This window comes from Musca vetustissima, unplaced genomic scaffold, assembly GCF_032173495.1.
Source record: "Musca vetustissima isolate MV318-11 ecotype Yass unplaced genomic scaffold, APGP_CSIRO_Mvet_v1 utg4342, whole genome shotgun sequence".
NCBI classification, from domain to species: Eukaryota; Metazoa; Arthropoda; class Insecta; order Diptera; family Muscidae; genus Musca; species Musca vetustissima.
The window spans coordinates 195,001-214,766 of NW_026878046.1; positions in this window are offsets into that span (position 1 = coordinate 195,001).

Below are 19,766 nucleotides of genomic sequence, written 5' to 3' on the forward strand. Positions count from 1 at the left end.
CGTTCGAAAATAAACATTAAATAATAATTTCATAAAATAACGTACTGTACCGGTACACAAACACTAAAAATATTTGTAGCGTTACTGTTCCGGAGCACAACGAAAATCTTAGCGTACCAACTGCGGTACACTAAAAAATCGTAGTGTACCGACAGCGGTACACTAAAAATCGTAGTGTACCGGCAGTGGTACACTAAAAATTCGTAGTGTACCGACTGCGGTACATTAAAAATCGTTGTGTTCCACTGGTCGGAACACTAAAATTTTTAGTGTACCACTGGTCGGAACACTAAAAATGTTAGTGTTCACTAAAAATCGTAGTGTTCCACTGGTCGGAACAATACAAATCGTAGCGTTCCACTTACTTGAACTGTACTGGTAGTGTACCATACACGTCTGTTTTGTTTTTTGAGGTAAAATGAGATCAAATAATAAAAATGAATATAACTTTATTTGCAATTACAAAATGTAGGTATTTTGGCCAGTTTTTATGACAAAATTATACAGCTTTGGATAAAATTTTCATTAATTTACTGAACGAACATGATTTTTCAAATAAAATTAGGAGATCCCCTTGTAAAATGTTAGTATGAAAATTTTTTTCTTAAAAAAATTATACCTGCATCTACGATTCATACTTTTAGGAAATTTTATCAAAAATATTCAAAATTTGGTGATTGGCACACAATCAACATAATTATTACCTGCTTATTCATGAAAAGAAGTGTACAAGTTACGCGGATATGAAAAAAGTAGTTTTATGATTTTGGGATAAATATTACAATACCACATACAGGTACCATATAAAAACCGAATTTCATATTTCCGATCAGCGCAATCGATTATAACCCAAAATGCAATTCAATGGAATTTTCAGTTATGAGTTGGCCGTCACTAGACGCCCTTTTTAGTTACAAAATATTTATTATGTTAAACTGTTGATGTTAATATAATATTACTATTTTTTTAAATAAAATATAAACAAATACAAATATAAAAAGATATTTTATTTATTAAATTATTGAAAAGCAATAAAAATATAAATTTTATTCATACAAAAATAAAAGATGAATACATAATTTTGATTTCCGACAAATGGAACACTATAATTTTAAGTGTTCCGCCAAGTGGATCACTACGATTTTTAGTGTTCCGCCAAATGGAACACTACGATTTTTAGTGTTCCGACCGCGGTACGCTACAATTTTTTAGTGTTCCGACCGCGGTACACTACGATTTTTAGTGCTCCGACAGCGGTACACTACGAATTTCGTTGTGCTCCGGAACAGTAACACTAAAATATTTTTTAATGTTTGTGTACCGGAACACTAACGCTAAAATTTTTTTAGTGTTTGTGTTCCTGGTACGGTACACTACGATAGTGTACCGTTTTTTTGCGAACACTGATCATCAATGGCAGGTTCACTCACACAACAACAACAACATCGATGCACGAGATCGTTGACACACATTGGCTATGCACTCCTTTTCTTAGTTGCTACGCCGCTAGACGACGCTATAAACCTCTGCGTGTGTTTTCTTATTGCAAAGCGCAAAAGCTGTCAGAATGGATGCTACGCTACAAGCGAGTGCAAGCTACAAAGCAGGCACGGGCAGAGCGTAAACAGTTCTGTTCTCACGCACTAGTCTTTGTGTGTGTGTCAATGGTTTTTCAATTGCTTCAGTTGAATGTGTGTGAGAGAATAGTGATACTTACTCTCCCGAGAGAGCACGCGTGCGGTGTTTCGCCCGACTGTGCTATAAAGCGTGTTGTGCAATGGTTTATAGCAGGCATGCTTACCCATATACGCTACCGTAACTGAGGGTCGATTGTTAAATACATTTTCTCTTTCTTTCTCTTTACGTCAGTCGTTTTTAATGGTGAGTTCTCAGTTACGCTCGCTCACACTTACGCTTAATTAAATTTTGCCCAACACTGGTTTATAGCAAGAGCTAGCTTTGGCTGTTTGAGTTTCTTTGTTTATTATTTTAATTTACCGGTATTTATCGGTTTTTGGCATCGTTCTTTTGCATCTTATCGAATTTTAATGGCATGGATGAATCTGTCGGGATTTTTGTAAAATAATAACAAAATAATTTGGAAAAAATAAAGAAAATCGACCCAAGTTCAATTTGTTAATTTCATTAATTTTCTTTTAAAAATAGCTTTGGAAATATTTTGCGATATGAAAAATTCTTCCTCTGAATCCTTCTTGAGTCAATAAACACGTGTTTAAAACAGAAATAGGCGATGTAAACCAACAACACGCTTTGCTCTCTATAGCACTCACTCTGACATACTATAGCATTGAAGTAGCATGAACTATTATAGCATGTAGTCGCATCGCTTCTCGCTTGCACTCTGACGTCAGCCAAAGAAAAAAACCTAACTAACACGAACGGCCTGCATGGATTTGTTTTGCACAACGCAACAAACAAATGTATGAGTGAGGGAGAGAGACAAAATAAATGAACGACGTCGAAATTATAGCACGTTTTATGATCAATAGGGAGGGACAAGTAAAAGAATCGGACATATCCCTAAAAAAAATATAGGTACATATATGTTAATGTACTCAATTTCTTTCCATAAACACTTGTTTCACTTCATTGTTTTCTTTTTTTCTAGTTGGAATAAAAATGTACGCCACTTTATGACCGAACTACCCTTTTCTTTGTCATAGAATTTGCTTACTATTTTTTCTTATCTTTTCTTGTTGAAGCGCAGCCCGGTGTTAACAATTCAAATTATGTTGTGGAACTGAAGATACAACACAATAGTTGAAGAATTTGCTGCTGGGTGGAAGAAGAAGAGCAAACAAAAGAGCAAGGTAGATATACAAGGTAGCCGCATCGGCGAATTTCTACAACAAACATCGGTTGTTGTATTTTGATATGTCAAAAATATTTTGCCAAAACAAACAGATTGGCAAGATTTTTTTACACAAATTCTAGTAGAAACTGTTAATAAAAGTATTGCCAAAAAAGCTATTAGAAATTCGGAGATTTTCATTTATAATTTTGTTTTTTAATTTTTTCGTTCAACATTACAACAACATTTTTGACATTTATTTGTCCAACAGCTGGCCCGATGCGGCTACCTTATTAAATATACCTTGCAAAAGAGCAAACAAAAAGGGTTGCCATGACTTTATATAGCGGTTGTTGTTATCAGAAACAGTTTGCGAGGTTTTACACCAGGCATGCTTAGTGTGGTTTTATATTTGTCGGGATCGGGATCGGTGTTGAGAGTTTCTCTCTCTCTCAGTGGTAAATTGTGAATTGTGTTGGAAAACATTACCACAGGTAGGAACAAAAAGTGCGAAAAGGTACCTAAAATTCTACTTCAAATGATAATAAATCATAATTATCGAGAAATATTGGCCAATATTAATACCAGTTATTTGCATAAATAATATATGTTATAATTTAAGCGTAAATGTATTCACAAATAATATAAAATCTATTTTTTGTTTTGGTACGTTTATGTCAATTCGTACTTTTTGTGAACAAAAAGTACGCTTGTTACAAAATTAAAAATAGCGCAACTCTAATTACTCTCTCAAGAGAGAGAAACTCTCAACACCGATCCCGATCCCGACAAATATAAAACCACACTTACCCATATACGCTACCGTAACTGAAGGTCGATGAGTAAACACATTTTCTCTTTCTTTCTCCTTACGTCAGTCGTTTTTAATGGTGAATTCTCAGTTACGCTCGCACACACTTGCTCTCAATTTAATTTTGCCCAACACTGTTTTACACTGTTTGGTGATTGGTGTTGAGAGTTTTTTCTCTCTCTCATTGGTAAATTGGGAATATAGTTGGAGAACATTACCATAGGTAGGAACAAAAAAGTACGAAAAGGTACCTAAAATTCTACTTCAAATGTTAATAAATCATAATTATCGAGAAATATTGGCCAATATTTATACCAGTTATTCGCATAAATAATATATGATATAATTTAAGCGTAAACGTATTCACGAATAATAAACAAAAATCTACTCTTTGTTTTGGTACGTTTTTGTAAATTCGTACCTTTTGTGAACAAAAAGTACGCTTAAAAATAGCGCAACTCTAGTAACTCTCAATTCACCAATGAGAGAGAGGGAGAGAAAAACTCTCATCACCAATCCCAATCACCAACTTACGACAGGGATGGAAAATTCAGTACAATAGTACTTTTTTTAGTACCTTTTTAACCAAAAAAGTACCGTAGTACCCCCGTGACCATTTCAGTACCATTCCAGTCCTCTATTAAACCATGATATATATAATTTGTTTTGGATTAGAATTTGTTATGGATTTGACCGGCAAAAGTATTGCAGATAAAGATATTGATGTGATTGCAATATTCTTCTTAAAAAAATGAATGGGTTTACGACTGATAACTGTTCAGTTATGATTAAAATTACAAACATTAAATTAATTTATCAGTTCAAATCTTTTTTAACTGGATATGTTTGTCAGATACTCAATTTGGCGTACTATGTGCTATCTCCTGAGGTAGGCAAATTGATGACACTTATAGTCGTCGTGATTACTTCAATAATTTCAAGAGCACTTTGGAACTGAAATTCATGTTAGTTAGGGGTATATTGGCTTTCGAGAAAGAGGTAGTGAAATTAAAATTAGTCAATAGCATACATATTCAAATGCAATCGAAAGAAGCAAGAATTCTCATATTATTACCATCAGAAAGATAGACTAAGTGATGATACCTTGAAAGCGATCTTTATGAAAGGGAATAAAATGTTTTTTTTTATTTTCTTGAAAAAGTACTCTTTTATTAAAAAATGTACTCTTTTGGTACCTTTTCACATTTTTCATTTCCCATCCCTGACTTACGATCTAGGCGATTTTTTTGAAAATAATATACACTTTGCGACAAATTGACAAATTTTATAAACTCGACTTACATTTAAATACAACATTAATAATCGTAGTAAAGGAGATCACGTAAAACTACTACAAGACAGGACTATCGAATAAAAAAATATGGATTAAAAATCATCTCAAATAGAGAAATTAAAAATTAAATTGTATCAGATCAGTAAGCCGTTGTGCTTGTGAAGCTGGTCTTTGTTATTTTCGCCTTGCACAAAAACGTCTAAGTGGAAATATCAGCAGTGTCAGCAGTGATTTTGTCAAAGAGTATCAGTCTTATTCTGGATGTCAATTTTATTCTGAACAACATTTCACCGTGAACTTTTTCGCTTTCTCGCTTTTGCCTTATTCTGAATGAAGTTCGAAAGTGAAAAGAATCCGCTTTGCGGAAAAATTAGTTATTCTGGATTACAGGGAGTGGGAGAATGAGACGACATTTTGTGTGAAATTTTTCGACTGACTACAAAAACATAAGTAATAAATATTTTTTATGAAAAATATCTACACAATACTAAGACAAGACAATAGACAAGGATATTATAAATGATTGTATGTTCATTTTTAACTCGAAAACAACAAATATAATGCCATTGAAAATCGTATTGATAACGAGGCATGCTCAACCAAAATATTGCCACGGAATTGTATAAAGATAATAAGGAATATTTAACTAGAGTTTGATGCATTTTGGAGGCGAAATAAATACACATTGGATGAAAAATAAAAAAGCGCATAGCCAAATTTGCCTGATGAACCGCTGAATATGATTTGAAGGATAACATAAGGAAAAGGAGCATGTAGTAAAATAATAAACTGCGAATTAACCCTTTTGACGAATATATTCGACATTTAAAAGTACTCTCTTTTTTGTTTTTGTTCGGTCACACGCCACTCACACCGGCCCCAAGCGACCGTGGGGGCGACCTCCTAGTCCAGTATTATTATTTACCGCCGGTATGAAATCTAAATTGTTATCGCCTGCCACCCAAGAAACATTTGGAAGATTAATATCACCCATGCAAATTAACAAAGATGTTTCAGAGATTAAATCCGAGATCTAGCTTATTAAATCGGCATGTCTGTTATATATCTCAATATCCGAATTAGGAGGAATATAGGAACAAGATATATAAGTAGTAGTACCAAGATACGATAGCTTTACGCAAATTAATTCAACATTAAGGTTAGTTTCTAAATATACTAGTTCAAATGAAATTGAGTTGTGGACAGCAATTAAAACACCACCACCAATTTTGTCTAACCTGTCTTTTCTATAGACTTGAAAACTATCAGAAAAAAATTCAATGTCTTTAATATCAGGCTTAAGCCATGTTTCTGCGAACACAATCACATTATAATCACAATAAAAACTTCTAATGTATAGGCTTCTGAGCTTACTATTTAAGCCCCTGACATTTTGATATATATAAAAAATTAACAAGTTTTAGTATTTTGATTCCGAAGAAATAACTACTGGGTTATCAAGAGGTCTTTATCCAAATACAAACTCCTTCACTAATAGCCCGTTGGTTTTTAAGTAAGACAGAATGTTGTCAGTCGAGGTATCAGCACGAAGCCTGGATATAAATATACTTTTACGCGACACGACAACAATTAGTTGATTCGAAGGAGGGGGTCCGTTATTAACCGATAACCGATAACACATTACAACTTAAATTACAATATGGCAACAAGAATCGTTTTTTCAACCACCATTTTCGAAAATTCGAATTCGCATCTCGTACTTTTTGCTTCTACCTATTCATTCAGAATAAGGCGAGATATTTCCCTAGTGAATATCCAGAATAAGGCTGATGAAGTGTAATTTTTTTATATTATTTATTTATTTTTTTAATATTATTAAAATGTTAATAAGTGGTTGTTATACATCTCTTGCACAGGGATGGAAAATTCAGTACAATAGTACTTTTTACAGTACCTTTTTACCCAAAAAAGTACCATAGTACCCCCTTGACCATTTCAGTACCATTCCAGTCCTCCATTAAACCATGATATACATAATTTGTTTCTGGATTCGAATTTGTTATGGATTTGACCGGCAAAAGTATTGCAGATAAAGATATTGATGTGATTGCAATATTCTTCTTCAAAAATGAATGGGCTTACGACTGATAACTGTTCAGTTATGATTAAAATTACAAACATTAAATTAATTTATCAGTTCCAATATTTTTTAAGCGGATATGTTTGTCAGATACTCAATTTGGCAATCTCCTGAGGTAGAACACTTTGGAACTGAAATTCATATTAGTTTGCGGTATATTGGCTTTCGAGAAAGAGGTTGTGAAATTAAAATTAGTCAATAGCATACATATTCCAATGCAATCGAAAGAAGCAAGAATTCTCATATTATTACCATTAGAAACATAGACTAAGTGATGATATCTTGAAAATCGATCTTAATGAAACAGAATAAAATGTTTTTTTTTTTTTATTTTCTTGAAAAAGTACTCTTTTATTAAAAAAAGTACTCTTTTGGTACCTTTTCACATTTTTCATTTTCCATCCCTGCTCTTGCATATATGATAATATGTGATCTTTCTCCATCTGCCTGTCTTTCACTATTTTCCTCTTTCACACAATGACGTCCACCAGAGATGCTCATGTTGCTCACAAATACTCTCTCGCCTATACTAAACAACGGGGGCAAATATAAATTCAGAGTGAATGCGTGTGGTTCGTTTTCACAAAAAATCAAAGGGGGCTCAGCACAGTTCATTTCTTTATACTAATTTTAAACATTTGATTATAACTATTTTAACAAATTGCTGTTAAAAACCTATTTATTGAAATATTAAAAAGGAAATAATGGTAGTTTTATTTAAAAAAAAAAAAACAAATGACCTCTCTTTTTATTACAAAGCAACAAGTCGTTGCCAATGACGACCGCGGCATGCGGACACAAATGAATTAATGAATGATTTACTCAATTTCTTTTGTTATTTTATTAGCAGCAACATAACAATAATTTGTATACCATTTTTTAATGGAATGTTTCTTTGAACCAAATCCATTGCAGACAATTTGGAGTCTACTTAGAATTTTCCGTACGTCCGTGTATTAATCGGACCGGTGCGCAATGTAACTCTCGAGGGCAATAACTGATTTGATCAAAACTTTGAACATCGTAATATTTCTTGTAAACTTAAATTAGGTTCGAAGATGGTGATTATCAGTCCCCTCTTTCTGGTACCTCCCCCACAAAAAATGGTCAAGTGGGCAATATTCTCATTAAAAAAAAAAAAAAAAACACTTTTTTATGCCGAAGTAACAAATTTTCTTGAAAACTTGTAAATATCACTTCATCTTTTTATATTTCTTTTGGTTGGAATATTTTCATGTTTTAACACACACACACAATTTTCCACATAATACCTACCTTTTTTCCTTGTATTCAGCTTTTATTAATTATTCTATTTTTGCCGAGAAATTGTGAACCGTACTTTTCAAAATTTACCACTCAACTAAAAATCGATCGACAATGTTGTTCGTATGCGAAAAAAAAATTGAGAAAAGAGAGAGAGCTCGCCAATGGAGAAACACAATGATGCCAACATTGAAAACCATTAAAAAAAAACGACTAAATGGCAATTTTCTGTTCCAAACGGGTTTTTCTTTTTGAAAATAATTTAAATTTAAAAATTGGTCAAAACAAAAATCTGATAGCCAAAATTACAAAATATGAGACAAACACATTTATTTTGTTCTGAAACAAAATTCAATTTTTCTGAATCCAAATCTGTGGAATTTTTAAATAGTTTTAGCAGGCTAGATCTCAAAACATTTCATGCCCAGCTGATTTGAATAAATAAAAGTGATTTTAATGTATGTTACAAAAAATAGCAGAATAAGTGCAAATATTCCAACATTTGATGCGATCAAAGTGAAACCGTTCAAAAAACCATTACAGATAATAAGCTTAACTCTAGTTTCGTAATAACGATCAGATTTTTTGAATATTTTTTCAGAAGGTAGGTATTTTTACGCTAATTTTGGATATATATTATCCACATTATGGAGATACCCGGTTATTTGACCCGGAAGTTCTGTTACGGGTACCCTGTTATACTCGATTCTACGGATCCGATTAATAAATAAAAATGGGTATCATTTTAAAGCTTATAAAAATACTTTTTCGTTGAGTTTAAATATTTGGACCACGATTTTTTGAAAAAACAAAAAAAAAACTCCCTGAAATGTTGTGACATTTGGATGTATATGTTGTGGATCAACGTATATGGATCTTAGTTCTCAAAAAAACAAAGAAATTCTTTCGCATATCCGGCACCCAAAGTAGTAACTTTACATTTCCCCTCAAAAAATGTTGTAATCAGGAAAAAAAGGCGACCAATGATGAAAATTTTAGATCATTTTGATAAGTGACCGTGGACATCATGGCCACGAATCATAAGCGTTTTTTGTCTCTATCATTGATAAATAGACAGTAGAGTTGATAAACATGGCAACAGATAAGAAGAAAAATTACGAATAGTTAGCTTCAATTTTACTTCAAATGATAATAAATCATTAATATCGATATGTATTTGCCAATATTTCAAACCTGTTATTTGTATAAAAAATAACAGGTATAAATATATGTATTTACGAATAATAAAAAGCTACTTTTTGTTTTGGTACAGTCATGTAAATACGTGCCCCTTTTGTAAAAGAAAAGTACGCTTGTTACAAAATAGGGTACTACGGCCAATATCTTTTGATCCACAACAGATATAGTCACATATCACACAATTTTGGAAAGGGCAAATTGAGTCAAGTTGGGAGAGGTTTGGTCCCAATTTCGTCTTTAAGGGAATTTTATAAAAAAAAAACGTTGTTCGAACCCAGTTTTTTGACTGTATCTCCAAAACGGTTTGAGATAACCCCTTCATATCACCACTCCTTGGCAAGGTATATTTATAAGCTTTAAATACCCATTTTATATTAACCCGATCCGTAGAACCGGATACCCGTACCTGGACTTCCGGCAATCCGCGTACGTCCCCCAAGAATATGATATTTGTAATAATATCAACCTCTGGAAAATTTTCAGATCGTTTTTACTGTTGTTGTTGTTTGTTGTTGTTACTTTTACAAGGTAGTAACTCCCAGTGTTTTTTTTTTTAATTTACGTTTGACAGCATTCAGCTTTCAAAATTTAAATGAAAATATCTTCCTTCGAAATATACGAATATCAAAACCCAAAATTCTTAATTTTTTTTGCAAATATCGTTTTTTTTTCTTCCACACTAAATGTATGCATCACTTTTTTGCCACAAATAAATGAATTTAAAAATATGCCATGGCAACCCTCTGATCTTTCGTACAGTTGATGATTCTCTCGCTCTCTCTCTCTCTCTCTCTCTGACAAGATCTTTCGCAACTCATTTCTTTATTAAAATTTTACACATATATTTCACATTATATTCAACAATTAATTGGTTAAAACACTATTTTTCTAATATTTAAAACAATAAAAAGTGGTATTTTTATTGAAAAAAGTGACCACTTTTCATTACAACTTAGAAAAACAATACAATACACGCCGCACACAAAAGTTGTCAACGACGACGCCGCCGGCTTGTTGACCACAATGAAATCGCGTGAATTATTTTTATTGTGAACACACACATTCATCTTTGACAGGCACTTGACATTTGTTTGGCTTTACTTAATTTTTTTAATACTTTACTTTATACACATATTTATTTAATAGAATATTAACGACAAAAAAGCAATAGCAGATAACTCACCTTAATTATGTTAAAATTCCAATTAGCTTGCACACACACACACGCACACTCTGGCTTGTTTTGTCTAATTGGATGTGTTACACTTGTTTTAATTTCAGCTGGCGTTGTTGTTATTGTCGTTGATGTACACATACATCAACGGAAAGAATATGATGACGTGACGTTTATTACAACTAATAAAATTTATTTGATTGATTTTATTTTTCTTTTACAAGAATTATTGTGATATTTCGGAAAACTGGCGGCGATTTATTTATTTTCTCTGAACTGGAAATAAAAACACAACACAACTACATCAGCATCTCGGGATCGCACAGAGGAAATTATTATTTATTTATTTTTTTAATTATTTTCACCATTCTCAATTGGCGTTACTTTTGTTGAAGCCCCTTTTTATTTTTTTCACTTCTTGTATATATATTTTTTTTGTTTTACTTATTCATTTCTCATTCACACACAAACCTCTTCTACACTACACACACCAGAAGATATACATACACACACGTTTAACCGACAAAACGAAAATGCACAATTTGCTTTGTGAAATTTTTGCACCTTCTTTCTTTAGCTTATTTTATCTTCTTCTCCTTCATTCGTGTTAGAGAATCTGGCAAAATATTTTTAACTTTTCTTCTTTTCTTTTTTGTGTATTTCTTTCTCTTTTGGTTTTTGGTGGCCAATAAAGAAATCAAGCGGAAGTACGGGTAGAGGGACTATCAGATTGTGAAGAAAAAACTTAAGGTTTTTTTATTCTCTTGGTATTACAATTTGATAGCTTTTGTTTTTAGGTTCGTCTTCGGTTAATTCCCGACAATATTCTTTTGCAATCGCTTTGCTAAAAACAAACAAAAAAACGATTGAGTGGCAAAATTAATTTTACTACTGACAAAAAAATCAGTCGCTGGTTTGACGGCGTAACGAAAACACGACGGATTGAACTCGACGAATTACACTCAACTGTAAACCAAAGCAACAGAAAAAACGAAAACAATCCAATTTCAGTTCCAACAACAATGTTCCGCTCTCACTCACGCACAAGGTTGTATTTTCTGGCCGAATCGAGGTCTTTCGGAGAAATTACATATTTTTTTCGTCGGCTCGCAATGTTTGAAGTTTTCAGTTTTTCTATCTACTTGCATTGAGGTAGTTGCATCGCATATTTGCCGTAACAATTACGCGCTACAATTGTTTCTCAAGATCGAAAGAAATTTCAGTTGCCACGAAAAACTGACATTTTTATTGCTACAATAAATACAACTGAGCAAATTTTTGTTGGTGATGCAAAAGATATTTCTTGCATTTGGTAATCGCATAGCATTTTGTAGCTGAGCGATTACTATGCCTTTTAGTTATCATTGACATTTCGTCTAACACATGTGCAGATGGTAAATTTACCACGATTCTCTATGAAATCGCGACATGTCATATTGGTGGGTGATAATGGAACACAAAGCCCCACAAAGAAGCAATTGTTTTGTTCCATTAAATTTTTAATAGAAAATCAGCGTAGACATTTTTTTTCTATAATATTTCTTGGAGTGATCACCATAGAGTCTAGAGTCAGCGACAGTCGTTTGCCGTGTGTTTCTTATTGGCAACGGGAAATCGCGACGGCTGACGTTCGCGTCTAGCGGCATGACGCTAGAATAGATTTTATTCAATTTTGCTCAGCGTCATACTCAAAATTTCTCTCTTGCTCTCAATTGAGTTGCCATATTTTAGGTAAAAATCAACAGTGCTACCAAATTTCAATGAGAATTTATATCAAAACATATGGCAGTGCTGTTAAAAAACAAATATTTTCAAAGATTATGGATGTTTTTTAACGAATTAATAATAAAATGGAAGAAAAATAATTTTTTCAATATTTTTATCCAAGTTCCTTGAAATTGTTGTTTATTAAATAATAAATTGATTTTGGTTTGCACAACGTAAAATTTTCTGTCAGAAAATGAAAACAAATAATTGACATTTTGTGCCGCTAACGCTAACTCTTTCGTTTGGTTTTCACGCCGGCGAAAAAGTATGACGCTGACTCGTGACTCTCTGGTTGCGTTTAGACTCTAATGTCATGCTATTTTCTGTTTAATATCAGAGTCTGTTTGTGTTTGAACGCCGTTCTCTTTTGCTCTTTTGATTTTTGCCAAGTTTGGCCCAAGGTAAATTTAATAAAACAGCCGCGTCACGTGAAATGCAAATCCACTTGATGTTAAGGTGGAGATTTGTCTATGTTGAGTATATCCTTTTACATAAAATAATGCCAAATTAACATATTCGTTTTTTTTTGTCACCATTAAAATGACATTTTGATTTACATAACCTGCAAGAATATACACAAGTTTTCCTACGTTCAAAATAAGAAGATTCAAATGCAACCCTGCTTTTGCATCAAAAAATCACTTTCCCATGGTACAATTATAAAAGGTAACAGCAGATCCCAGCTATTTAGGACAAAGGATCATTCATGTAAATGGTTTTTATTAGTTTCTCTTTCGAGATGAGCTACATGATCGGAGTTGCAATGAAAAGGAAAGCCAGAGAGATACTACATTCCCACCACTATGCGACGTGTTTCGCCGTTGGTTAAGCGGCTCATCAGGTATATTGGGCAATGTGTCTTTACTTGATAAGTTGTATTTATGTCGATTATTGCTGCGAAATTGCATCTACGAATTAAATTCAACCGTGCCAAGGTTCGGACATTTGGCATCATACTGGAACATTCCTTTTCAGAGCAGATTTTTCTTCTTGTAGTGACGGACTTTTTTTCCATACAGACTACAATATTTTTCTTCAATGGTATGCAACTGCATATTGTGCAACCTTAGGAAGATAAGGAGGTGACTTTGAACGCTAAGGCGTCGGACACCAACAGATGCCATGGGAACCAGGGTTCAAATCCCAGCCGGGCTCAAGCTGATTTTTTGAGTTTTTTGTTTTTATGCCTTTTTAGGGCGAAGGATCATTCATGTAAATGTTTTTTATTAGTTTCTCTTTCTAGATGAGCTACATGATCGGAGTTGCATTGAAATGGAAAGCCAGAGAGGTACTACATTCCCACCACTATGCGAAGCGTTTCGCCATTGTTTATGCGGCTCATCAGGCATATTGGGCAATGTGGCTTACAAATGTCTTTACTTGATAATGGCGTTTTTACACGATATGTATTTTACATATGTGCTGTCACTTATTTCACCCATATGTAATTCCTTATGTGTGTCAAAATTAGCAGCGTACAGAAAACATTTATTTTTGTGTTCAAATCGGCATATGTATTTTACATATGACATAACCTATAAACAGAAAAACACTTTTATTTTTTTACGAAATAATAATTTGTAATTGTTGCCTTTTCATCCTTTTCTTTGACTCGCAATTTAAATATTTTCTTCCAACAATGTGTTTCATTAAAACAGCTGATTTCCTTACGTTTCACATATGAAAATAGAGCGCGCCCTATTCGGAAAAAATACATATGTAATTGCATATCCTTTTGACACATTGAAATTTCCGTATGTTTCACATGACGAGTTCGATTTCCATATGTAAAAAAGTGACAGCACATATGTAAAATACATATCGTGTAAAAACACCATAAGTTGTATTTATGTTTTTAAAAATTAACCAACAGGAAAATTATGTGCGCATATAATTCGAAATTATTCTTTTTTAAATGTGCTCCCGTATTCAATTTACTCAGTCTGCCTGTTGGGAAAATTTGAGGAAGCAAATCTTTCTTCATGGAATAACTCGCAATTCCCAGCATTTTCATATGAGTGAAAAAGGCTCAATTAAAGGAAGGATGTGGAAGCGATAGAAATATAAATATGATAGATTTTCATTCATGTTTTTCTAATTTTATTTTGAGGATTCGAAAATATTTCATTTTCAAATTAAATATAATTTGTTTGTTTACATTTTTCTGTCAAATAGCATTGACACTAGTATAACTTACAACAACAAAAAACAGCTGATTTAAGAAAACATTTTATTTGCGCCAAAATAAATAACAAACAAAGGGCGAACACAATTATTTGTATTGCATGTTATATTAAAAATAAAATGAATAATAAAAGAAAAATGATTTGGTATGTTTCCCGGGAACATTTAAGTTTTCTGCATCAATACATTGCCATCTATATGGAACTTGCCTGAAAATATATAAGGAATTAGTTTCTAATTTAATGAAATTTGCATTACTTACGAATTTTCTTTAATTTTCTGTAATTTTTACACAATTAACTTCAAATTGAACTTTGCAAATTAAAAAAATGTTTTGAATAATGTTTGTGTTTGGTCATAAAACAACTGATCCGAAATTGGCTGAGTTTGCAAAATTTTACTGAATAAAATTCTTTCAGTAAACTCCAGTAAATTTGTTGTTGTTCAACTGTCAAACTTGCTCTCTCATTTGACTCTCTTTTACTGAATTTTTGGGTAAACAGACAACATTTAGTAACATTTGATAACAATTGTTACCAAATATCGAGTAAACAGACAGAGCTATTATACCATGTCACTTTCCTTTAAAGTATACTTTAAAATTCCTTATGAATATTATAGTACGTTTACTTTGTACTGGTTTTCGTTAGCCCAGTGAGTTTAAATTGTCAATTCCAATGAATATATGTCAAATAAATACTCCTATAGTAGGTTAACTCGGAAAAAGTTCTAAATTTTAAAACAGCAAATATTTTTATGCATGCCATACAAATTACATTACATTAATTACAAATTACAGCTGATAAATCAACATTATATCATATAATATTCTAAACATCTAGAATTTACATCGATTTACAAATGGAGGCGAATTAATGTAATTTATATTATACCTTTTTGCGGGTTAAAATGGCATTTACATTAGAACTTTATGTCGGGTTAACCTACATTACGAGGATTAATTTTAAATATGTACAATGGAATTTACAATTTAAACCCATTGTGTTAACGAAATCTTGTGCAATGTAAACGCACTTTAACATTCTCCATAAGGTTTTATTTTACATATATGTAATGTAATTGATAATGTATATCTAATTAATTTAATAAATCCGGTACAGTGTAAACGTACTATCAAAAGGCCCAAGCGGCATTTATAGTACTTTTACATTTAACCGGATTTGGTTAACCCAGTGGGTTTCAATTGTCAACTCCTTTGGATATATGTCAAATAAATCCTCATAAAGTAGGTTAACCAGGTAAAAAGTTTTAATGTATATGGCGTTCTACGTTAGTAGTTTTTGCTGGGCTAAACCTCTTTATGAGCTGCGATAAAAGCTCGTTTAGATTTACGAAATCCACTCGATCTCAAATGTCAATTTCATAGCGCATACGTCAAGCGCAGCATTAAAGTGATTATACGCTTTGAAATTGACACTTGAGTTCAAGTGGATTTAGTAGTCTAAACATGCTCTAAATGAAGTACCTATTTATTGTGCCATGGATTCCACTAAGCGAAAGTGAACTAGGCGTTCATTTCACGGAATAGTTCCTTTGAAATAGGTCATTTCATAACAACACAACAAATGTAAGGTAGTTGCATCAGAACAGCTGTTGACGCAATCAACTGTCAAAAGCTATTGCGAATGGAAAGAAATAAAATTAAAATCATAATTATAAATTAAAATCGCTTAATTTAAGTTGGATTTCTCGATCAAAACTATTCCCAATAGATTCTTAATAAAATGATCAAAAATAATTGTATAAATATGTAAATTTTTTGAAAAATATTTTTGACATATCTAATCTCTACAGCTGTGTTGTTTTTGGTATCGTAATTCCCTATTAAAATCGACCATCGGCAATGCTGATAACTAATTTTTTGGGTGAATTGGAAACAGTAGTGATTTGATTTTTACCAAGAACCAAAGACACCAAGAACAAAAAGTTTGGAGGAAAATAAACATAGAAAAACAACCTGTATCGAAGAAGATTTTGTTTTTGTTTTGACTTTGCAACCACCGAACCCATCGTATGTGTGAAAATCGGAGGCGGCGCAGACGGCAGAAAATGACAACTCCACTCCATAAGAAATCAACAGAAAATAATACACAAAATTGTATACAAATTTAATTGACGTATTCGTGGGCATACATACACGTACATACATACCGAACGAGAGAAAGAACAAAAAAAAAAAACATTTTTAAAATTAAAAGAAAGATTTTCGATTATTTCTTTGCGATACAAAAGCTGAAAACGGATAAAAATAAGTTAGAAGCCAATTGAATCCATCGATACGTTTAATTAGCAATTCATTAAAAAATGGCCGAAGTTCGACGTCGAAAAGTCGATGACACTGCTGCTTCTGCTGGAGAAGAAGATGCAGCGAATAATTCTTTGGGAGCCAGTGCTGGAACATCCGAAGCCGATAAACGAAATTCATCGGCAGCTGAATCTTCAGATCATGTAAGTTCTTGAGAATTATGCTAAGGCCCGCTATATTATCCCTTTACTGGATCAACATCATCAAATTTCTTGGTGTACAAAAAATTAAAATCAATTGGATTATAATATACATATACGTATGTATGTATGTACTATATCGATATTTTGCATAACAAACAGTGGTTACAGTTTATGTTGTTGTTGTTATTGTTATTGTTGTATTTTTCCAAAGAAATGTCAATTCGATTTTACTAATGTTTGGGGGTGGTGCTGATTGCTTGACTATATGGAAATAGATAGATGTACTGTCATTGTGTTGTTGTTGTTTATAGCAGATACACATGAATGAATTCAAATGCACATACAACTACATACATATATATACATACAAATAATTTAAATCCAATTGTAAGGCAATACGACGTCACATGCAGAAAATAGAAAAGAATAGGTGATGGTTCATATAAACAAAAAATAATATCAAATTTAATCATTTGTGCAAAAAAAAAATTGAAATAGGATTCCGTATCCATACCTTATTCCGATTTCATGTAAATATTGGAATAAAGACTACACTTCCGAGGGAACCACAGGAACATGTTTCAAATTTTGGGTAGCTTAAAATTTATATTCCTTACATAAAATGAAAATTTTTCTAGTTTAAAGCCCCCTCGTGGATCGTTTTGAAACTTTTATGTAGTCATGTAGTCCTTGGGCCCTCATTACAATGGTATGCTTTTATTCTTACTAATGCAATGTGTGTATCAATTTAATGCGCTTTAAGCCCTGATTACAAAAAAAATATAGGCATTCTTATAAAATAAGTTCACACATTCTGATATACGGGTCTCCAAAATTCCGCGGGACCCTTCTTAAATTTTGAAAACCAGTATGAGTGTTTGTGGGTAGCCGGCCTTCGGCTGGGGATTTAAGACTTTCTCCTATGGACAGATGGTAACTACCGATGCGCGACCAAATCTCTTTTTAATTAGAAAAGTGTTTTTGGCAGGTCTTCCAAAGATTTAAATTAAAACCCTAATTGTTTACTTCCGCAATAAATATTTGACATGTTTTGGTGTATGTTTGGAGGTTATTTTCAAGCTGAAACATCCAAACAAGCGGTATATTTTCTTGAGCAAAGTTTTTTTTGCCCTTCTTTTTGTACCTTCCCCAAAAACATTTTGAATTTTTTAATCCATTATAAAGATAGTGGAATTTGGTTTTTTCCGATTCGTTTAAAGAAATTACTTAATAGATTCTGGGCATGCAGGCCGGTTACCATAGATCGTCCACGTATATGTATAAAATACCTTATTTAAAACTGAAAAAACCAACACAATATCTTTATTTTTGAAAAAGTTATGCGGCATTTATTAACCTTGCAATTTTAGCTTTTTTTGGCTACCAGTGTATATCGCCAAACCTTTTTTAAGGGAGCAAACAAATAATCTAGTATTCGATGTTTTAGATTTTTTTTTGCCCTTCTTTTTGTACCTTCCCCAAAAACATTTTGAATTTTTTTAATCCACATTTTTCAAATTCTGGTACATCTGCAACTCTTTGATAAAAACATATACCTTATACAAAGCGAATAATACAACCTGTTTTTTACTCCGCAGAACTTCGCAAACCATATGCTAAGGGTATGTGTTTGTCGGCTACACTGACTGAAGCTTTTTTTACTTTTTTTGTCTGAAGCTTTTTTACTTGAATTGTCCCTAATTGAGTGCCAAACCAAAAAATTAGCTATAAGAGTCTATTATATGCATTTCAAATGTCCACCCATAAAATGTTCGAACTTAACAAAGGCTTTATTTGTTATTTTTTAAAATCCCAAAAAAATTAAGGTAATCGATTAAAATTACCCGAAGTGAGTTCCGGATACACAAAACCACAACGTTAGCAGTCGATTGTTGAGATCTTCCTGGAGCGGTTTATCTAGTCTTTGAACAACGCAATATTTTTACTAAGCCTATATCAATTTCGAGTGGTGATTATCTTTCAAAGAATAAAATCCTTTCAGGAATAAAAAAATTAAAATAAAAATTGTCATCGCATTGAGAAAGTTAATTGCCCCAACATTGCACATGATAATATTTTTTATATAACCTACACGCCATCTGGAATCATACACTTCATTGTCTTCCATATAATATTTCAGTTCTAGTTGATATATTTTTTCAAAAACTCGTGTTTTACTTCTGACCGACAAAGCTACTGTTTCCCTATTTATGATGAATCAATAAAGCACGAGAAAAACAACGAATGGAAAACAATATATCGCCAGTGTCAAGGAATAAACATATGAGAAATATAGTCGTCTCATAACATTTAATGATTGTTTGTAGAATAAACATGACAATGATATATGTATATGGATGCATGTATGCCCTTGTATATTTTTCCATATTTCATAATATCGTAATTGTATGAAGGTCATTATAACTATGGCTGTCTATTTCCTTTCTTATTCTTCTTCTATTTTCTAACTGCACTTAACACTTATCATCCATATTCTAATTGGATTTAGTGGTGTCCCATTGAAACCAGAAGATATGTCACAAAACAAACGAAACCAATGGTGGTGTCATCACCACCTTGGCTTTTGTGGTGGCCATATCGATATGTATGTAATTGGCCAACGCTTGTACAGTTTTTACCAGTTCTATTGCGGAGTGCAAAAAATTGCACCAATCGGATACTTAATATTCT